General features: G+C 34.9%; 1 non-coding gene across 1 annotated transcript; it reads left to right on the top strand.

The window, feature by feature from the left end:
• Positions 1–3,109: 3,109 nt before the first annotated feature.
• LOC114171126 lies at positions 3,110–3,218 on the top strand. The gene has a single exon (XR_003601354.1). It is a non-coding gene; the product is annotated as a small nucleolar RNA R71 (small nucleolar RNA).
• Positions 3,219–21,226: the final 18,008 nt, after the last annotated feature.

Here is a 21,226-nt window from a genome sequence, read left to right as displayed (position 1 = left end):
TCAAAGATGAAGTCAACATCCTTTTGCAATAGGTTGGACAGTGGGAGGGCCTTCTTACTGAAGTCTTGAATGAAGCGCCTGTAAAACCCTGCATGGCCAAGAAAAGAACGAACCTCTCGCACAGAAGAGGGGTAAGGCAATTGTGAAATAATTGAGATCTTGGCAGGGTCAACTTCAATGCCCTTTTTTGAAATTATGTGCCCCAATACTATGCCTTGTTCTACCATGAAATGACATTTCTCAAAATTGAGAACAAGGTTAGATTGGATGCACCTGTTTAAAACTCTGTCCAAACTATCCAAACATGCATCAAATGAGGACCCATATACAGTAAAGTCGTCCATAAACACCTCTATGCATTTTTCAAGAAAATCGCTAAAAATGCTAAGCATGCACCGCTGGAATGTGCCAGGGGCATTGCATAGGCCAAACGGCATCCTCCTATAGGCAAAAGTGCCAAAGGGGTAGGTGAATGTGGTTTTCTCTTGGTCCTCAGGTGCAATGTGAATTTGAAAATAACCAGAAAACCCATCAAGAAAGCAATAGTGGGACTTACCTGCCAAGCGCTCAAGCATCTGATCAATAAAAGGCAGGGGGAAATGGTCTTTTCTGGTTTCTTGGTTTAGCCTTCTGTAGTCAATGCAAACTCTCCAACTATTTTGCACTCTTGTTGGAATTAGCTCCTCTTTTTCGTTCTTGACTACAGTGAGGCCAGTCTTCTTTGGAACAACATGGATGGGGCTAACCCACTGACTGTCAGAAATGGGGTAGATGATCCCAACTTGTAGAAGCTTGGTCACCTCCTTCTTTACAACATCCGAGATGACAGGGTTGAGTCGCCTCTGTGGCTGTCTCACTGGCTTTGCTCCATCTTCCAACAATATCCTATGCATGCATGTTGATGGGCTAATACCAGGGATGTCAGCCAATGTCCATCCAATTGCCTTCTTATGCTTCTTAAGAACTTGCAACAACCTCTGCTCTTGTTCAGCAGTGAGGGAGGTGGAAATGATGACAGGCAGTTTGTCCTCCTCCTCTAAGTAGACATACTTGAGGTTGTCTGGCAGTGGTTTTAACTCTGGAGTACTGGATGCTGGCTGAATATCAGGAACCAGAAGGGAGGGAGAAATGGGTTCCACAGCTTGTACCTGAGCATAACAATCAGATGCATATGTACTTCCTGCAACATGGTTAGTGCAACCTGATTGTATAACATCAAAGTGAATAGGTACAACATCCAGAGAGTCAAACTCTGTACATTCAACATTATCCACATCATATTGAGCATCATCAGAATCAGAATCAGAATTAGAATCAGAATTAGAATCAAGAACATCAATGCATGCAAATTCAGATAACTCAGACACGGATGAATGTTTTAATGTATGCAAAGAGTGGAAATCAGAAATCAATCCATCAACAACATCATCAATAATATCCACGTGAAAAACAGAATGATCCTCAGAAGGATGTTTCATGGCATCCAGAATGTTGAATCGCACAACAATATCATCAAACTCCATGGACAAAGTACCTGCATGGACATCAATTTTGGTTCGTGCAGTTTTCAAAAATGGTCTGCCTAAAATGATTGGTGCAGAACCATGTGAAAATCCCTCTTCCATGTCAAGAATGTAAAAATCAGCTGGGAAAATCAATTCACTGACACGAACCAAAACATCATCAACCAAACCTGCGGGGTGGGCAACACTTCTATTTTCCAACTGAATCACCACACCCGTAGGTTGCAGGGGTCCAAGAGAAAGAGATTTAAAAATAGACAGAGGCATTACATTTATTGAAGCACCAAGATCAAGCATTGCATTTTCAAATTTATTGTTACCTATGATGCAAGGTACACAAAATGTACCTGGGTCCTTGCACTTCTCAGGAATCTGAGGAACAGATTTACCTATCAATGCTGACACGTTTCTGCCCATGCTGATCTTTTCGTTTCCCTTCAGCCTCCTTTTGTGCGTGCATAGCTCCTTCAAGAACTTTGCATATCTGGGAATCTGTTTAATGGCATCCAACAGAGGTATGTTGACCTCTACCTTCCTGAAAGTTTCCAAGATCTCCCTGTCAACCTCTTCCATCTTTTTGCTTGGAATGGCGCTTGGAGGGAAAGGAAGAGGTATGGAAGGTGCAGCAATAGAGGTGGAAGGTGTAGAAGTCGATGTGGAAGGACCAGCTGCATGAGCATCACGCTTTCTCTGAAGTGTGGCAGGGTCGGCTTCCTTTGGAGGTGTAGGCTCGGAAGTGGGAACTTCAATGTTCTTCCCAGATCTCAAAGTAATGGCACTCACATTCCTAGGATTTTCCACCGTCTGTGATGGAAGCTTGTCAGAATTTTGAGCCTGTGCCTGGTTTAGCTGAGTGGCCATCTGCCTCATTTGATTTGTCAAACTCTGGATTGAGGCCCTAGTCTCCTGCTGAAATTGCATATTTTGAAGGGTCATCATCCTGACTAACTCCTCCAATGAAGTAGAAGAAGAAGGTGCAGGTGTTGCAGCAGGAGCTGGTGTGGGTACAGGTGGAACAGGAGCAGCTTGTGGTGCAGGTGCAACTCTTTGTTGTGGAGGTGGTTGCACATTTTGAAATTGTTGGGGCTGCTGGTTACCCTGGTTTCCCCATCTCAAATTAGGGTGGTTCCTCCATCCTGGATTATATCTGTTGGTTGACAAATCATGGTTTGAAAATTATTTGCTGCATAGGCCTGAGGGGTATCCACTGGTGTAGAAGAAGAAGCCTGTTGTTGCAATGTTGGGCAAGAGTCTGTAAAATGATCAACAGATGTACAAAGGCCACAAACTCTTGCAGTTGGAGCTCTCTGATTGGAAGCAAGTTGATTGACCAGTGTAGTAAGAGCATCAATCTTACTTTCCAACTTCTTTGTGTACTCGGCTGCTCCTACATCATGAACTCCTCTAACAACTATGGCATCACTCCTTGTGCCAAATTGTTGAGAATTTGAAGCCATGTTTTCTATCAGTTGTTATGCTGTAGGTGGGGTTATGTTACCAAGGGCACCACCACTTGCGGCATCAATCATATTTCGATCCATGTGGTGCAAGCCTTCATAAAAATACTGCAGGAGGAGATGTTCAGAAATCTGATGGTGTGGACAGCTTGAACAGAGATTCTTGAACCTCTCCCAGTACTCATAAAGGGTCTCCCCAGATTACTGCTTGATGCCAGAAATCTCCTTCCGTATGGCTGTTGTCCTTGAAGCAGGAAAGAACTTGGCAAGGAACAATCTCTTCAGGTCATCCCAGCTTGTGATGGACCTGGGTGCTAGGTAGTACAGCCAGTCTTTCGCATTACCCTCCAAAGAATGAGGGAAAGCCTTCAAGTATACATGGTCCTCTTGTACATCTGCAGGCTTCATGGTGGAACAGACGACATGAAACTGCTTCAAGTGTTTGCACGGGTCCTCACCTGCAAGACCATGAAACTTTGGCAACAAGTGTATCAAACCAGTTTTCAGCACATATGGAACCTCCTCCTCAGGGTATTGTATGCATAAACTATCATAAGTGAACTCTGGTGTAGTGAGCTCACTCATGGTTCCCTCATGAGGTGGAGGAGGTTGAGCCATGTTATCAGTATGAAAATGCTCAGAATATACAGTATGCTCAGAATGCAAAGAATGAGGAGTGTCAGGAATGTGATGAGAATCAGAAGAATCAGGAAATGTCACTGAATATTCAGCATGCAAAGATGGATTCCTAGGATGCCTACTTCCTCTATGGAATGTACTATCAATCTCAGGGTCAAATGGTTGTAATTCACTTGGGTTTCACCTAGTCATGCACCAAAAAGCATTAATTGTGGTGATATTGGCATAACAAAGGGTATAACTACAAGTATACTCAAACGACCTTCAAATGACTTGAAAATTGGTAGGATATTCCTTTGAATGGTCAAACAGAAGCACAAAAAAAATCATATCAAAACTCAAAGCACAAGTATTTTTTTCAATTTTTCAAAAGTAAATAAAATGAAGAAAAATCACAAAAAACATTGTTGAAATGTAGAAAATGGCATTTTCTGGAGAATCTGAGTTTGCAAACCGGCGAAGCGGGTTACAACAAGGTGGGAAATCAAATTCTACCCCAAATCCATATAAAATAATAGTGATTCTGATAACCAGAGCAAAAGTTATGGTCCTCTGAAGTTTCACTAAAAATCAGTCCAAAAATTTTTTGAATCTCTTAACTCAGACCATACCAACTGCTCTAGCTATTTTTCCTATCAAGTTCAACGTCTTAGAAGTGGGGGAAAAAAATTTCAAGTCAAAACAAGCTCCGTAGCTACCAAAACAAAAATCCAGAAGTTAAATGCCAGATTCAGACACTATTCAAACACTATTCACTACTACAAATGACACTATTCATGCGCGCCGCGACACTATTCACTACACTACACAGAAACACACAGGAATGAAAACAGGCACTGAACTTAACACAACATTAACATCACAATGAACATATACCAACTCAACCACACTTGAACTACACACACACCAAAACACAAAACACAAACACACTGGAAATTTTACTTTGAACGAAACAATTGGCCCCCGGCAACGGCGCCAAATTTGATAGAGGATGGATTGCTTTTAGAAAATATTAACAAAACATGAAATCAAATATTCATCGTTGATGAAAACAGTGGTAACTTGTCAAGAAATAAATTTAAATGGATATTGATTGTTGAAATTTGAACTGCAACAAGTGGTAGAATCATTAAAACTTACAAATGTTTAAAACAGCATGTTAGACACAACAATTCGTTCACAAATTCTTTCGAACATTATTTAGTAATTAGGAACCATTTAATTTAGCAGAAGAAATATGTACATTACATAAGAAATAGAAACATCAACTTAATTTTCAATTACTAAATAGAATAATCAAGATGACCATGATCTAAAGTTAAAAAATAGGAAAAGTAGCAAATGAAATCTTAGATATCTATGATCACTAGATTTTTAGTATGTTCTATGCTACTTTTAGAAGAAAAAAATATTAACTTTTTGGCCTTGGTATTGAGGAAACTTCTTGGAAGGTTAATTTTTACATGTTTTTCACACACATTCTATTGTTTCATCACGAGGCAGAAACCAAATACACGTTTTATGTATCTATAGTATGATTTCAGCTTTTTGTAGGAAGTCCAAATGAAATAACAATATATCTTTGCCCTTTCCTCTAATTCTGAGATGAAAAATTAAGATTATGACCTTTTTTCAATTACAAATTTTGTCTTAAGTTTTTCAATCTTCAAAATAAAATCAATTGAATTCTCTATTTCAAAAAAATAAAAAGAGACGAAAATCATAGATAAAAAAAGTGGGTTTAGTGGGTCTAGTCCAATAGTAGACTCTTAGCAGATTCAACCAAAAATCCACAATCATCATAGCAAAACAAAAAGCTATTAAAGATTAAATTGTATATAAGATAAACCAAGCATTTACCTTAATTTATCTCAGACTCAAGCAATTAATCTCATGAAGGTCTCTTCGAATCTGAACTTTGATCATCCAAATCTACATAAGCACATTTTAATCATAAACACAGGATAACAAACATAGAAACAAGAGATTACGAACTTTCTGAGTTTTAAGTAGTGAGTTTTAGAAGTTCTTTTACGAGTCAGGTTTTGAGTCTTCCTTTGATCACTTTTAATTAATTAGGACTTGTATGGATGGTTCTAGTTTATGTTTTAGGAGTCTTTTATAGATTTTGTATCTTTTCTCCTTCATCATTTTCACTTTCATGATGTGCTTATGTGTAGAAAAATCTGATTTAAGTGTGAAAGTGAGGCCAATTTGATATAGCATAATTGAGTAGTTGTGTGTGTGATTTGTTTTTTGTTAGTTAGTATTTTAGAAGTCTATACATTATATATAACTAATTATATTAGTTCTATAACTATTTTTCCTGTTGTTTTAGTGTTATTTATTGTTATGATGACTTATTTTAGAAGACTTATTTTGTAGATAACACCATGTGAGCCGAAAATGATGAGGCATAAGTTGGGAAAGGAAAGCAAGTCACACTATGAGTCAAAATCAAAAGAGAATTTTGATGATGTGCATGTTTGTAGAAAAATGGAAAAAATAAGTCTTATGGATATTCAGTGTTTCTTCAACTCTAGTCTTAGAAAATTATCTTAGCATTCCTAGCAATTAGAACTCTAGTTTGGTCACTTATTCTTAAAATCTTAGTTTCATTAGGAGAATTAGTCTAGTTAAGTAGCTTGTTAGGCATTTTTCATAGAATTAGGGTGACTAACTTGTGTGATTATTTTTTTTATGTAGCAAAAGTGAATCAAAGGCATTCAAGGACAGTTGATGGAGGTTTGATTGAGAAGCTAGCTAGGTTAATGCACTAATACAGAAAGGAGTTTTGGCAGCAGTTATTTTTGCCATTCTGCCCCGGTTCTAGAACCGAGGCATATTAGAGCGATGCATAAAAGAGTCAGTTTTAGACCTCGGGTCTTAATCGAAGTACAAACTTCATATTATGCCTCGGTTCTGTTGAGAACCGAAGCCATATAGGCATTCAATTTTGAAATAAAAATTGCTTTTTGGCTTCACAAAAAAGACCTAAACAACGGCAGAAAAAAATGAACATTTTGGGTTTGAGGTTGCAAAACGTTCCTTGAAAAACACCAATGGCCAATCCAATCCCTTCCACATGCTTCATCACCTTTCTCGCAGTGCCAATGCTCACCAGCAGCAACTCCGCCATCTTCGTCGCTGGTCCACGAGTCTGTCCACAAGAGCCACCTCGCTCTTTGCTCCACGAACACAAACACCGTCGACTTCCCCACTTTCCTCAGCGTGGCAGCACCCTGAATATCTACCCTAAGAACAAAAATAGCAGAAAAAAAAGTAAAGCAATAAAACCTAAACAAAACGCAAAAAAAAAAATTATATATAGAGAAAAAGCGAGAAAAAAAAAGATTTGGAAAACGCTAACCAAACGCGTTTTTTGGTTTTTGCCAAAAAAGGGGTGGCTTGCCAACAAGAAGGTGGTGTTACGACGGTAGCTGTCTGGAGAAGGATGCATGCAGGAGGCTTGATGGAAACGGAGAAGAGTGGCTGACAGCGAGAGAAACCAGAAACTTTGGAGGAAGAAGACGAACAGTGACATTGCGCCTCTACAATTTGCAAAATCACAAAATTACACTAGTGACAGGCTTTATGGCCTCGGTTATTCAAAAAACTAAGGCCTAAAGTGGCTCAATGGCCTCAGTCAAAGGGGACCCGAAGCCAAAGGGGGCGGCGTTGATGAAATTTTTAAATTAGGGTTTCAAGGCAGGGTTATAGGCTTCGGTTCTATTTTAACCGAGGCCTAAAACTGTCCAATATTGCCTCGGTCGAAAAGCAATTGAGGCCAAATGTGTTCTCGCTGGCGCCAATTTTAAAATTTTCATTTCTGGGCTACCTAATAGGCTTCGGTTCTTAAGGAACCGAGGCCTAAAGCTGCTTACGGCACCGGTTGTTTGAAGAACCGAAGCAATATAGGTTGCTGAAATTGTAAAATTGCCATCGTCTCCTTATATAGGCTTCGGTTCCGCCACAACCGAGGCCTATAAGATAATGTAAAATATCAAATTTGCACTAGTGATGGAAAAATTGGCATTTGTGATGGGCGAGAAGGCCAAAGGTTGCAATGTTGACTTCACAGTTGACATTTTGGAAATCAACTCCTTTGGTGCTACTAGCTTTTGGAGACTCTTAAGTACTATTAAATACACTTGATGGAATATTAGAGTTGGGAAGGAAGAAAGAATTTTGCGTTATGACAAGTGGCAAGTAGGTTAGAATTAGAACTTTGACATTGAATTTCCTTTTTTGAACATATTAACTAACCCTTGTAAACATCAGAAAATTTTCACTTTAATATTAATAGAGTGTGACTTCAGGATAGTGTGACTTCAGGACCAAAACTTTAACCTTCTCACCAACAATAAAGCCAAGCTAGGATCTCAAATGTGAAGCAGACAATCTCAAATGAAAGTTGTACCTGTAATAAGAAGTACCAAAATAGCAGCTTTCTGAGTGTAGCACTTGGGGAATTAGAAGAAAGCTCATTGACAGCATCAAATCTCTTGGCATATGAGAACCATTCAACCCTTTACTAAGAAATAACAAAGCAATAACAGCTCAAATTTAAAACTGTAATCATGATTTCAGGCTTGACAAGCTGTGAGGCAACAAGGAGGCAAGAGAAAAGCTGGAGCAGCAATGTGTCTGTTTTGGTATGTATGAGTGACTATGTGATATTTAGAGAGAGAGATATGTATGTTCATATTATAATATACAAATATTTTTTTCATTTGTATAATACTAACACTTACTGTAGTTGATTGTATTTTGTACATATCGTCGTTGCTTTACTGTGATGTGGGAAAGGATATATAGAAGAGAATGGGACCACAAAGATGTATAATAATAAAAACAAATGATACTCAACATGAGCCAATGTAGGCCAGTGAACAAGATATTCCAGACAAGCTCTTGCAGGACTTAATCAAGATATGCATCAGCAATCAAAGTTAGTGCTTATTTACTATACCACCAACAACTTCTTCTCTTTAAACATTTTTCGTTTTTCAAACACATCAGAAACCAATTTCAGTTGTTGGATTCCTTTATTTCTCTTTGCATCAAGTATTTCAAATTATATGCCTATTTCCTCGTATCATACACATTCTTCTTCCCTGCCTGAAAAATTTTCTCAGCAATTCTTTTCTTACTCTCAAAATATGATTTATAGATTCAACTGATAAGTTGTCAATCTTCAACATGGTCTCTGAGTGGCAAAAAATTAGGTGAGTTTTATTTTCAAAAAGCGCTTTTGGATTTTCGTTATCAGAAAGCTATACTATAATATATTATCACATCAAACAACCCTTATATCGTTATTATTATATCAAGTAATATAATAGACCTTTATAATGTTTGAGTTAACAATATCTAATGATTCTATGCATTTCTTTTCATTTTTTTAATTCTCAGTGTTCTTATTATTAAAGAACCCATTCATCTATGATCAATCTAATCTGATCTGATCGTCAAAGTGAACAAAGAAAATTTGTATATAAAAATTAAAAGAAAACAGTGCAGTTAGGACTTAAGACTCTGATAAGAAAGTTCTAGTACATATATCACTTTCCCCCTAAAAAGGTGAAGGGCAAGAAATACCACACACCTAAACTTTACGACCTTCCTAGCCTTCAAAATTCTGATCCTAAAAAATTAGAACCACACACGTGTCTGTTTGTCGAAATCATGAGTCTGATTATTAAGATTAAGGAGTATCCAACATGCAACAGGCATATATAATGAGACAGAAACTACACCAAACAAAGAAAAGTGATCTCTAATCTCAACAACCCAGTATTATATGGGAAAAGAATACAAATGAATATGAATCCTTTCATGCTAAATTTTCACATGACAACACGAAAAAAAAACTGTGTTGTAGTGATTAGAATTTGGCAGCAGAACAGACTTTTCATTTATAGAACTTCACATTGAAATAACTATATGTTTTTCATTTATATGATTACAGGATGCCAACAAATTCAAAATTAAGGATGTAGTGATTAGAATTTGGCAGCAGAACAAACATAATCAAAACATTTAAACTTAAAGTAAGAGCATCATTTGTTAGGATAAACTATTCAAAGTCTCTATATTATAGTTTCTTACAAACCACCAAGTCAAATGCCCATCCTATAGGATTTTTTTTAGTTCACTCCCATGCTATATCACATATCGAGTCTATTAGGCCATTTTATAGTTATTACAATTGAACCACATCTTCAATGAACTAATTCAAGATGCTATATTAGTGCAATCAGAATTATGCAAACAGATAATATCAAAGTGAAGTTACAATCATAAAACACACAATTTTATCATACCGAAAAGCTTTTTCCTTCTTTACACCTTCAAATACATACATGTGCGACACCAAAAGAATGAACATCATAGGTAGTTTATCGAAACAACACGTAGAAAAAGAAGCATGGCATCTTTTAAATCAAAGGCAGACAGATCAAAGATTCAAGGGAGGGAATGGGAAAAGTAAAGCCATATGTAGCCATCACGGCCTTATTCACGAGGATTATTCCCACAGACGTAGCCACCAACATACATCCAAAAATGTAAAACCCTAAACCCATCACTTACAATTTTTTTCCGAATTCGCAAAGGGTTTCTGATTCCTTCTCGTGCGCAATATTTTTGTTTGTGAAGGGGGTTTTACTTTGTGAACGTGAACCTCGTTTTGGCCAGATTCGGAACGTGAACCTTAACCTCGTCGGCGTTGCTGTGTGGGATTGAGCTTCCTGCCAAGTTGTTGCGTCTGCAATAAAGTGATGTCGATGATGGAGGTTTCCGCTGTGGAGGTTTCGAGTGAGTGAGTGTGCAGGTTTCGATGTCAATTGATTTAACTTAGTAACATAGAAAAAAATTATCTAAACGAAAGTAACTTAAAAATATTTTATTTTTAATATAAAATAATAGGATTTTTACATATAAAATATGTTCGTAGGTAAAGTTTTTTAATATAATTTTTATATATTTTTTTATGATATTTGTTATCTACGCAGAATTTCATACACTATTGGAAAATGAGCTTATAATGACAGGTAAAACGAGCTTACAATGATAGGTATTATGGTGTCATAGTTTCAGGAGTCATAGAAAATGCATGCTTTTTATGACACTGCAGAAACTTGTCATAGTAAGTCAGACTTACTATGATAGGCAGTGCAAACTACGTCATAGTAAGTCGGATTTTTTTTTAATGATTTTTCTATTTTGCCATTTTCCTTTTCATTCAATTTACCTACAAATAACTTTCATATCACCAGACCAAACAATTCCAAACCAAACCAAGAACTTGTTGTATACTCTGATTTCAGCGGCCTCTTGATAAACATCACCATGCTTTCCCCTTAGGCGCTGTAAAGCAGACTCACACTCTTTCCACCGACCAACCTTAGCCTACAGAAGATGACATGTGTTGAATCTAATCATTTAACAAACAGAAGAAAAAACTTGGTTGCTTGTGTGATATGTGTCCAACATGCACTGATGAAAGAGAAAAATTCCAAAAGCTAAAAACAACTCACCAGCCACTTGGGAGAATCAGGGATGAAGGGAAGAGTCAGAAGGTCCACAATAGAAGGAACAGTTCTTGAGATAAAGACAAAAAATTATATTAGTTACTTGCAACCCTTTTTAATTTGGTTTTGTGAAAAAGAGCAACATAAGGAGGGCGAACGGTGTACAGTGCCGGAGGACGCATGGATAGATCGCGCGCGGTGTGCGGAGGACGCGCAGACAACTCGCGGACGGTGCGTGGAGGACGCGGGAAAACCTCGCAGATGGTGCGCAGAGGACGCGCATACAGCTTGCGGACGGTGCGCGAAAGATAAGCGGACAGCTCGCGGATGGTGGGCGGAAGATAAGCGGACAGCTCGCGGACGACGCACAGACAGTGCGGACGGCATGCGAATAGTGCGAAGGACGCGCAGACAGCTCACAGACTGCGCGCGGACGGCATGCGAACAGTGCGGACGGCACGCGAATGACAAGCGGAGGGCGAGCGGAAGGTGAGCGAATGGCGAGCGGAAGGTGAACAAATGTCGTGAGAACGGTGCGCGAATGACTGTTTCGAGAAAGAAAATATGCTTCTGAATGTTGGAGAAAATGGAGACGAGAAAAAGAAAAATAAAAGAGGGAAGGAAAAAATTAGGGTTTTGAAGATATTATGACAGGTTTCCATAAATCTGTCATAATATATTTTTAACATAATTTCAATTTTGCCATCATGCCCATCTACTATGATAGGTCCTCTGCACTTGTCAGAATACATTTTCCCTTCTCACTTATTATGATAGATTCCTTTTTACCAGTCATAATAATTGTTACTTTTATTACAAAAATGCCACCAGTCAACTTATTATGATAGGTGGCTTATACTTGTCATAATAAGTCGTCATAGATTCCTCTTTTTCCACTAGTGATAGATAATGCTTTATAGAAAACTTTTCACAAAAGTGACTCATGGTTACCTGTGAAACTTTTGTACATCATTTACTTTTCTGTTACCCACAAATGTATACTTTATCTACAACTACTTTTCGTAGATAAAAAAAAAAATTATCTACGAAACATATTTCATAGATAATTTTTCCTAGATAATAAAATTTTTTTTTGTAGTGAATAATAACAAATATAAAATTAACAATAATAATAACAATAACCATAATAAAAACAATAAAAATAATAAAAATAATAATAACAACAACAATAATAATCACAATAATAATAACAAGAATAACAATAATAGCAATAAGAGTACTAATAATAATAATAATAAAATATATACAATAATAATAACAACAATAACAATAATAATAATAAAGATAACAAGAATAAACAATAATAATAATAATAACAACAACAAAAATAACAATAACAAAAATAATAACAATAAAATAACAACAATAACAACAATAATAATAACAAATATAACAATAATAATAATAAAACTAATATTAATAATAATAACAAACAATAATAACAAGAATAAATAATAATAATAATAATTACAATAAAAAATAAAATAACAACAACAATAATAATAATAATAACAATAATAATAATAATAATAACAATAACAATAAAAATAAGAATAAAAAGAACAATAATAGTAACAATAATAATAACAAGAATAATAAATAAAAATAATAAATAATAATAATAACAATAACAATAATATTAATAATAATAAGAAGAATAAATAATAATAATAATAATAATAAAATAATACTAATAATAACAATAACAACAAAAATTAATAACAACAATAATAGGAATAACCAATAATAATAATAATAATAATAACAATAATAATAATAATAATAATAATAATAACAATAAAAATAACATTAATAACAAAAATAACATTAATAACAAAAATAACAACAACAACAATAATAATAATAATAATAATAATAATAATAATAATAATAATAATAATAATAATAAACAATAATACTAATAATAATTACAATAACAATCATAATAACAATAATAAGAATAAATAATAACAATAACAACAATAATTGTAAAGCCTTTCTTCTTACTGCCTTAAAAGGTTTAGGGCTTGGCCTTTTAGTGGGCCTAAGATCAGCCCACTTGGAGGCTTCAAGACTCTAAGCTGCCCTTTCAGCTCCCATTCTGCTTGTACTTGGCAAACAACTCACTCTCAAACACTTTCTCTTCGGTACAGAGCTCTGATAGGGTTTTGACTTCCGTCATCTTCAAGCTAACTACTCGACCTTTTTCCTATTCCACTATCCCACCTCACAAATCTGCCCCTAGAGCTGCTGTTGGGTCTTCGAGTCTTTGATAGCCTTCTTCTAGGTAAGGGAAGCTAGGGTTTTCGATTATTTATGTTTTGAGTATGCTTTTCTGAGTTTAAGTCATATTCTTGAGGTGTGTTCGCGGTTTGATTGCTTGGTATTGGTTAAAATGTGATTTTTGGTGTTGTTTCTGCGTTTTGCACGAGTGAACAGTTGTGAACACTGGTTTTCTCGCCCAAGCAAGAGTGTCTCGCCTAGGCGAGACTAACAGAGGCTCGCCTAGGATCTTCTGCTCGAACTGTTGCTCAAGCGACGGGTCTTCGTTTTGAGTGAGGTGTAATCTCGCTCAGGCGAGGAGGTCTCGCCTGAGCTAGAAATCACAAGAGCCACTATTCCACTTCTCGAGCCCTCGCTTAGGCGAGAAGGGGCTCGCTTGAGCGAGAGGACCTCCCTCTCCTGAGCGAGGTCTTCTGGCCTGAGCAAGACTGGGACAGGTTTTGTGCTATATAATGTGAATGGTTTATTGATGTGGTTGCTTGCTGTCCTGACTTAAATGCTTTAGTAGAAAAGTTTGATGAATGATGCCATGATTTTTGTATGAGGTTGAGATGGGAACAAGATGTTTCTACGTTATGTATGAGTTGGGAGGTATGAGTTGCATGATTGGTTGTTTATATATATATATATATATATATATATATATATATATATATATGTATATATATATATATATATATATATGCATATTCACATGATATTAGTATTTATGGAAACATCCTGATTGGTTGGTGAAACATGTACAAAGTATGAATAGGGCATAATTCCATGACTTTTGTAGTGAGGGCTCATGGTGGTGTCTCATCTAATGGACGTAATCCCATGGACTCTCCTAATGAGAGAGTCCATGGTGAGGCCTCATCTATTGGACTTAATTCCATGAACCTTAGGGTGAGAGTTCACGGTGGTGCCTCAACATCAAGACGTAATTTCACGAGGGTATCATGGTGGTGCCTCAAGGCCAGGACGTAATTTCACGAAGGCCTCGTGGTGGTGCCTTACTATTAGGACATAATTCCACGGATCTTGTGGTGGTGCCTCATTATACATATCCAGATAGTCAAGTCTTGGAGTCTTAAATGGTTTGGTGTATTGTATACCTTCATATTCCAAACTCCGTACTTTCTGAATATTTCTGTACGCGACATTTTATTAATTTGAGGTTATAAAATTTTTGGAACTACAACAATAATAATAACAATAACAATAATAATAAGAATAACAATAATAATAACAATACTAATAACAATAATAATAATAATAATAATAATAATAATAATAATAATAATAACAATAATAATAACAATAACAATTATAACAACATTAAAAATAACAACAATAATAACAATAACAATAATAACAATACTAACAATAACAGTAATAATCACAACAATAATAACAATAATAATAACAACAATAATAACATTAATAATAACAAGAATAACAATAATAATAATAAACAATAATAAGAAAAAATAAATAATAATAATAAAATAATAATAACAATAACAATAATAAAAATAAACAATAATAATAATAACAATAATAAGAATAACAAATAATAATATAATAATAACAATAATAATAATAATAATAATAATAATAATAATAATAATAATAAGAATAAGAATAGCAACGATAATAATAATAATAATAATAATAATAATAATAATAATAATATTAATAATAATAATAATAATAATAAGAATAAACAATAATAACAATAATAATAACAATAATAATAATAATAACAACAACAATAACAATTATGACATCCAAAACTTTTACGATGTAATATTTTTTAATATAAAATATATCCCGATCACATTATTTATAAATATTTTATTGTTTAATATATATATATAATAATTATTATTATTAGAAATAATAATGGCTATAATAAATAAATAAATAATTATAAATTGTAAAAATAATAGTAATACTAATAATAAATGATAAGTACTAGTGCAATAATAATAAAAAATGTTTAAATAGAAAATAATATAAATATTTAGAACATTACATGAGGCATTTATTATAATAAAATATGAATACAAAAATACAACAATAAAAAATATACATAAATATTAAAACTAATTAACTAATAACAATATAATAATATAATAATGATATTACAAAATTATATGCACGTTTATTTATAAAATATATATGTATTATAAATATATAAGTTATAAATAAATAAATCTAAATATATTATAATTACATTGTCATTAAATAAAATAAGATAAATATAATATTGCAAGAATAAGACAAGACTTTAAATACCACCACAAAATAACACATCTCTATTAATAAAGATTAAAATAAAACAAAAGAAAAATCTGTAAAAACTTAAGTTATAATCGTACTGTAAAAGAAAACAGATAATTACCAACCTTATCTTATCTCCACATATGAATAGATATGTAGTTAATGTATTTGTACTTGATTATAGAAACCTAACACTATAAAAAGGGAGAGGGAAGATATAGCTATTAGAGAGAGAGTGAATTGCTTTTTTATGGATAAAAGAAGAATGAGTAAGTAATAAAAAAAATAAGATACAGAAGAAAAAGAAAGAAATAAAAACCTATACTGCAAGTTTATAACTTATCTCTTATGGTTGAGGTAAGAGAAGCATGGATGTATATCGTTTTATCTTTTTATTATTTATAATCTACTCATAATTATTTTTATTTATATATTTATATTATTTTTATATTTATATTAAACGAAATGTTATTAATTTCATTCTCATTTATAATTTATTTTTATTCACGCACACCTATTATTCAATTTATTTATTTACTTTACATTTATAGCCAGTTATTTCCACTCAAATAACTTTGTTTTTATTTAAAACTATGTAATCCCTTATTTTCTATTTTGAATGGAAATACGTACACTAGTGCAGATTTGATATTTTACCTCGCCTTATAGGCTTCGGTTATGGCGGAACCGAAGCCTATAAGGAGGCGGTGGCAATTTTGCAATTTCATCAATCTATATTGCTTCGGTTCTACAAACAACCGGTGTCATAAGCAGTTTTAGGCCTCAGTTCATTAAGAACTGGAGCCTATTAGGCAACCTAGAAATAAAAATTTTAAAATTGCCACCAGCGAGAACACATTTGGCCTCGGTTGAAATAGAACCAAAGCCTATAACCCTGCCCAGAAACCCTAATTTAATAATTTCATCAACACCGCCCCTTTTGGCTTTGGGTCCCCTTTCAACGAGGCCATTGAGCCACTTTAGGCCTCGGTTCATTGAATAACCGAGGCCATAAAGCCTGTTAAAATTCCCAATTCGTGAACCCTGATCATTATTCATCTTCTTCCCCAATTCTCTCTGCACGAACGTCGTGCCGCCCTCTGCCACCACCAGTTCCGACGCTGTCGCCGACCAGTTGCCGTCGCCGTCCGTGGGTTTTCGTCGCCTCCATTTCCTCATCCATTTCTCTCTGCTGCTCCATTTCTCTCCAAGCCACCTGCACCTCCATCAGACCAACCACCATTCAGGAAGCCATTGTAGCACCTCATCCACGAAAAACGCAGTAGGTCCACCATGCCTTGAAGGAGAAGAACGAAACCTCCACTGCAGCGCCTGGAGTCAAACGAAACACAGCCTACCACCGCGCCTGGAGTCGAACATCTTTGACAAAGCACTCTTCCACGTTCACACGAAGCCTCTCCGGAGAGTCTACCTCCTGCAACTACATCATCAACACAGATCTGCATAAACGACGTTCACGCAGCCAACTAAAACGCGCATCTGGCAGATCTGGAACGCTGGGAAGCAAATTTGGAATGTTGGGAAGCAGATCTGGAATGTCGGGAAGCAGATTTGGAAAGCAAATCTATGGCTTCGGTTCAGGCGTGACCGGAGCAGAAAAACGCCTCTATGGCTTCGGTTGACAATCGAGGCCAAAAATCAACCCTTTTGGCCTCATCCCAATATGCCTCAGTTCTAAAACCAGGGCAAAATATAAAAAACAACCGGGGCCAAAAGCCCTTACTGCACTGGTGGTAGGAGCAATGTTAATCCTTATTGGGTCTAAAACAAAATATTTTGTAGAATCTTTTATTTTTATTTTTTTGAGGACAATCATCTTTAAGATAAGGGGAAGAGACATTTATCATTTTATCTCTTTACCTTTATTATTATTTTTTTTATTTGTTCATAATTATTTTATTTTTATATCTATGTTAAGTGAGGTGTCTCTAACCTCATTCTAATTTATATTTAGTTCCCGTTCTCATTTATTTATTTATATTCATCTCTAGTTGTGCATTTGTCCTATTTATTCAATTTATATTTACTCTCACTTATTTATTTATATTTATCTCCAGTCACGTACTGGTTCTTTTTATTTATCATATTTATTCTTTCGTTATGCACATATCCTATTTATTTATGTTTTAATATCAAAATAAAATTTATGACATATGAAGATTTGATACTATGGTTGGAGGTATGACCTTGGAGACCTAAATGAGTTAGTATATTACTCAAGATGGGATGTTCTTGAGTTACTTTGTTGGTCATGTTGAGACTCATTTATCCTTGGGTTACTTGTTGGCCATGTTGAGACTCATTTATCCTTGGGATACTTTGTTGGTCATGTTGAGACTCATTTATCCTTGGGATACTTGTTGGCCATGTTGAGACTCATTTATCCTTGGGATACTTTGTTGGCTATGTTGAGACTCATTTATCCTTAGGACACTTTCTTGGCCATGTTGAGACTCATTTATCCTGGCTAACCACTACAAAATATAATAAATATAATACGTTTATTATAGTTGAATGTGTAAACCTTGGAGATTTAAATGAGTTGTTAGCTCATTTATCCTAACTAACCACCGCAAAATATAATACATTTGAGTTGACATAGATTCTGGTAAAATAATTACAGAAGATTAATTTTAAATGATTTACTTTATAGAATTTGTATGTGACATTATTTGAGTATGATTTATGTTAACACTATGTGAAGAAATTTTATTTGCTTTATTTGTTTTGCTATAGTAAATTATAATTTCACTAGCTTACCCTTGTGTTTTTGTGGATGTGGTTTCCACCTACGATGATCGTATATTTATGTCGATATGCATGAGTAGAGGGTCCTACAGGTAGTATTGAGGATCAATAACGAGACTGAGTTGGTGAATAGGAATGGACACATGTACATATGTATATACCTATATACCTAGTATCAACAGTGCCTAATTGCTATTAAATATCTTAGTTTTGAAAAATCAACTTATAATTTTAGAGGACTGTGAATACTCAGTATATAAATTTACATTTATGTGTTGTTGATTATTACTTATGTAATGATTTAAATTGGTATAATTATGTACTAATTTGGGTTGTTACAACAGTGGTATCAAAGCAGTTCGTCCTTAATATGAGTTGTGGGTTATGAGTTTGTTGTGTTTCCGTTGCGTTTGTTGTATGTTCATCTTAGACATAGTTGTTTAAGAAATCATAGCAGTCAATCGTGGGATTTACCCACGGTAATGAGTTTGTTGTGTTTCCTCTCTATGAGGAATTGTTTGGGTATAGAGATATGAGTAAGACTTGTGAAAATAAAAGTATTAAGATAGAGAAAATCTTGATGTAGTAATGAGGGTGCACACTCATGTTCAAGTCAATGAATTCTCTATCTTAATTCTAAAATTTTCTCTATGTGAGTCATAAGGTAGGCAATTTGTTATATAACATGTGTTATGTTGTTTTTGGTACAACATTTATATATGTTGTTGGTGTTTTATGTAACATCCCGCCTGGATATTATGGATTTTAAATAATAAAATAATAATAATAATAATAATAATAATACTCCATTTATTATAAATCGTTTTCCCAAGACCGCAATAATTTAAAACTTTATTACATCGATAAAACCAACGTAAGTTCAATTTTTTATAAATACAAGGGTTAAATATGTTTTTGGTCCCTCAAGTTTAAGTGAATTTTGGAATTAGTCCCTCATCAAAACTTTATACCAATTTAGTCCTCCATATTTCAAAATGCGTGAATTTAGTCTTTTTAACCAAATTTTATTAAGTTTATCTGACGTTTCAAGCACATTTCATGATAGTATTTAAGTTAACATTGAAGCAAAAATGTGTCAAACAGTGTAAATAATTTAAATACTATCATGAAATACGCTTGAAACGTCAGATAAACTTAACAAAATTTGGTTAAAAGGACTAAAGTCATGCATTTTGAAAGATGAAAGACTAAATTGGTCAAAAATTTTGATGAGGGACTAATTTCAAATTTCGTTGAAACTTGAGGGACCAAAAACATATTTAACCCTAAATACAATACATTATCAAATTAGTGTCATTATAAAGCCAAGTTCTGTAATTCTAATGATTACAAGAACTCCTTAAAACTCATAAAAAAAATGATGAAATGTTGCCACAAAGTTTTCCAACTAGCCCACGCTCCAGATCTACGCTCCACCAGAACCACCTGCAACGTCATCTACTCCCGTGTACCGCGTACACGATCATCGCCAAACACACACAAATAGGGTGAGCTAAAGGAATATAAACATATGCAACAATTTATATACCAAAACACACACATTAAAGGAACTCCATCCTTTCGTCTCATCACACATGGCCGCCACCATGTAATCTATGTTCTACGTCTTTGGTTGATAATCTCAAGCTATCGTTGTTGTCCAACGTACAAGCCACCACTTGTAGAACACATGCGAGAACACTCGCAATTCTGAGCCACCACTTAAAGAATACTCGTGTTACCCTCCATCCTGAGCCACAACTCCAGGAATACTTTAGCATCTGACCCTTGAGATATCGTCCAAAGCCTCGTAGACCACGCACATCCAAAGAAGGTAAAACACAATGTCTGCTTCATCAAAAATCGCCTGACGCTCCACACGAGTCGCCAAACGCAAAAGGCTTCCAGACCGCTTGGCGAGAGGCACGTGCCACTAGGCGCCAAGCGCCTCTAATGTTACTGTTTCTACAAGTATCGCCTGGCGGGACAACCCTTATCGCCAAGTGCCACACGCTTCAATTCTCTACTAGTTTCGTAGCTATCGCCTGGCGGTCAAACACCACCGCCAGGCGCTACACCAATACTTGTGCAATACTGGTTTTTAAACACCCAAAACAAAGTAAAATCAATCCAGTCACATTTCATATATATATATATATACATATATATATATATATATATATATATATATATATATATATATATATATATATATATTCCCCCTTTAAACCCATGCTAGCCTTCAATTCTAACTTATGAATAAGGCATGCTCAAACAAGTATAAGCAGCACTCTAACAATTTAAGCATATGATCCTATGCACTAATGCAAATTAATATTAACCCACATGCCTTCACCAATAACAAATTCTCCACATGTGACTAACCCAAAGGAGCATTGAAATTGATAGAGACTTACCACATAACCCAAACATGCTTCATTAGAAGTTACTTGAATTATCAAGAGCTTATTCATGTATTTTAAAGACTCCAAAATCAGCAATATTGAGTAACGTATATCTCTAGCTACTGACCTCAAAATCAAATCTCCACCATTCAAAGTGAAGAACCACATGTTATGGACCATCTGTCAAAATTTCACCTAAATTAGACGGTTAACGAACTGGAAATGCAGTTTTACAAACACTGCGCGAACCAGAAAAATGGTGGTGCCTAGCGCCAGAAATCAGGAGCCTAGCGCCTGGTGGTACAAAACCAGCACTGGGTGGT

Source organism: Vigna unguiculata, unplaced genomic scaffold, assembly GCF_004118075.2.
Source record: "Vigna unguiculata cultivar IT97K-499-35 unplaced genomic scaffold, ASM411807v1 contig_109, whole genome shotgun sequence".
Classification (NCBI taxonomy): domain Eukaryota; kingdom Viridiplantae; phylum Streptophyta; class Magnoliopsida; order Fabales; family Fabaceae; genus Vigna; species Vigna unguiculata.
Note: the sequence above shows the minus strand (reverse complement) of the source record. Positions and strands in the feature narration are given on the sequence as shown.